Raw genomic sequence first — 2772 nt, 5'->3', positions numbered from 1 at the left:
CTTGCAGCTATACACTGTAATGTGGATGGCAGCAGGACGTACATGCTCAATGCCCTTTGCAGTTGTTCATTGGCATTTGCAGTTGTTCATTGGCATTCGCATGGCGAAGCACTTAGCCTACGCTGTGGTACGGCCTGTGTCAACTGTCCGCTGATGTTGTACGTCCAAATCACACACTGTACTGCACATTGGTTCCTCATGTACTGAATGATACTCGTGGTACATGTGACCGTACAACGACTGCGCCAACAACGGCGAACCATGCGGTCCAAATGTTGTGCACTCAGCTACGTGTCGTCTCCCTATAAGAGCTGGATTGCAGTGTGGTATGCCCTGGATGGCGATCAGCATGAGCCGTCTGTTGATGTAGTGGCGCGTGTTGTCAGACGTAGTCGTCTCTTCTCACACACCGTGATAGCACGGTGCACTGCGTTCCACATCTGCGACATGCGACAGAGGCCGGTTGACAGTCGTTCGCGCAATGGACATCGGCATACGTACGGGGGCCACCTTCCACGTGTTCGCTAAGCGTGGACATGTTGTTGCGTGTATGTGGGCAGACAGTGTGTCGTGACACCTGACACAGGCATGCAACAATCGTTGAATTTGCAAATGGCGATGGACGCCTACGTTTGCTGGTGACGTTACGCAAATGAACAACTGGTAAACCGTTGTGGTGCGGTTGTTCTCGCTAGGGTGAATCAGTGATGGCGACGATCGGTTGAGCTACCAACCGGTTGTTGCAGCGATACCCACCATGCCACGAACGTGAATGGCATGTGGGTGTGAAGCGATACGCGGCGGTGGCTGGGTGGGACCGTCCCCGGCCGGTGAGGGGGGGGCCTCCCGGCGTGTTGGCCGTGCGGTGCGTGGGCGCACGCGCTACAGCCGCTGGTGGGGGCGGCCAGTGGCAGGCGCGCCGGCCGACGGAGGCGGCAGGCGGCGCAGCTTGCGCGCCGGCGCACCCTGCACGCGGCGCCGTGCGGCCAAAGTAGGTCCTCGCGGGCCCGGTGCGAAGCGCGGTGGACATCTGCAGTGTGCTGGTCCGATTGAGGACTGTGTGCGCTGAGGATGCGCCGCCGCCCGGCGCTCGGCGCCGCGACGCCGTCTGCTGCTCGGTCGCCTCTGCGGTTCTCGCAGGTGGTTTGTATCGCAGCTGTGCGGACGTGTTGGCGCGTGCGCTGTGCTGGGAGAGTTCGCTTCGGCACCCAAGTGGGGCTTTTGTCCCTTCTGTGGCGCTGGCGTTGGAGCTGCCGGTCACCGTAGGTGGCGCGTGTTGTCTCCGCCGGCAATGCCACGACAGCACGCTCCCGGGCCCTCTGTCGGCAGCGGCAAGCTCAGTTGGAGCACGGGTGGTCGCACCTAAAGCGTCTACTCGCCAAACTCCGGGCGATTGCGCCTCTCTCGAACCCGACCAAAGTACTTAGGACGGCGCTGCGCGCCGCCGGGACCTGAGAGGGTTTCGAGGTGTATGGTGCAGGGGAGCTCAGCCTCCTCCTGTTTGCAGAATAATTGAGCGGACGCTTGCGTGTTCGCGCGGGCCCCCGGGACACACTCCCGGGCGGCCGGCTGCTCAGCTCTAGTTGACGCAGCTCCCTGGTTGATCCTGCCAGTAGTCATATGCTTGTCTCAAAGATTAAGCCATGCATGTCTCAGTACAAGCCGCATTAAGGTGAAACCGCGAATGGCTCATTAAATCAGTTATGGTTTCCTTAGATCGTACCCACGTTACTTGGATAACTGTGGTAATTCTAGAGCTAATACATGCAAACAGAGTCCCGACCAGAGATGGAAGGGACGCTTTTATTAGATCAAAACAATCGGTCGGCTCGTCCGGTCCGTTTGCCTTGGTGACTCTGAATAACTTTGGGCTGATCGCACGGTCCTCGTACCGGCGACGCATCTTTCAAATGTCTGCCTTATCAACTGTCGATGGTAGGTTCTGCGCCTACCATGGTTGTAACGGGTAACGGGGAATCAGGGTTCGATTCGGAGAGGGAGCCTGAGAAACGGCTACCACATCCAAGGAAGGCAGCAGGCGCGCAAATTACCCACTCCCGGCACGGGGAGGTAGTGACGAAAAATAACGATACGGGACTCATCCGAGGCCCCGTAATCGGAATGAGTACACTTTAAATCCTTTAACGAGTATCTATTGGAGGGCAAGTCTGGTGCCAGCAGCCGCGGTAATTCCAGCTCCAATAGCGTATATTAAAGTTGTTGCGGTTAAAAGCTCGTAGTTGGATTGTGTCCCACGCTGTTGGTTCACCGCCCGTCGGTGTTTAACTGGCATGTATCGTGGGACGTCCTGCCGGTGGGGCGAGCTGAAGGCGTGCGACGCGCCTCGTGCGTGCTCGTGCGTCCCGAGGCGGACCCCGTTGCAATCCTACCAGGGTGCTCTTGAGTGAGTGTCTCGGTGGGCCGGCACGTTTACTTTGAACAAATTAGAGTGCTTAAAGCAGGCAAGCCCGCCTGAATACTGTGTGCATGGAATAATGGAATAGGACCTCGGTTCTATTTTGTTGGTTTCGGAACCCGAGGTAATGATTAATAGGGACAGGCGGGGCATTCGTATTGCGACGTTAGAGGTGAAATTCTTGGATCGTCGCAAGACGAACAGAAGCGAAAGCATTTGCCAAGTATGTTTTCATTAATCAAGAACGAAAGTTAGAGGTTCGAAGGCGATCAGATACCGCCCTAGTTCTAACCATAAACGATGCCAGCAGCGATCCGCCGCAGTTCCTCCGATGACTCGGCGGGCAGCCTCCGGGA

The 2772-nt window shown here is 57.2% G+C and overlaps 1 non-coding gene across 1 annotated transcript in view; it reads left to right on the top strand.

Annotated features, from left to right (window-relative positions):
• The first annotated feature begins 1593 nt into the window (after nucleotides 1–1593).
• LOC124564255 overlaps nucleotides 1594–2772 on the top strand; it is a 1900-nt gene continuing 721 nt past the window's right edge. Inside the window, exon 1 of the ribosomal RNA XR_006970532.1 lies at nucleotides 1594–2772. This exon is cut by the window's right edge and continues 721 nt beyond it. This is a non-coding gene — a ribosomal RNA (small subunit ribosomal RNA).

This window comes from Schistocerca americana, unplaced genomic scaffold (assembly GCF_021461395.2).
Source record: "Schistocerca americana isolate TAMUIC-IGC-003095 unplaced genomic scaffold, iqSchAmer2.1 HiC_scaffold_1304, whole genome shotgun sequence".
Classification (NCBI taxonomy): Eukaryota; Metazoa; Arthropoda; class Insecta; order Orthoptera; family Acrididae; genus Schistocerca; species Schistocerca americana.
Note: the sequence above shows the minus strand (reverse complement) of the source record. Positions and strands in the feature narration are given on the sequence as shown.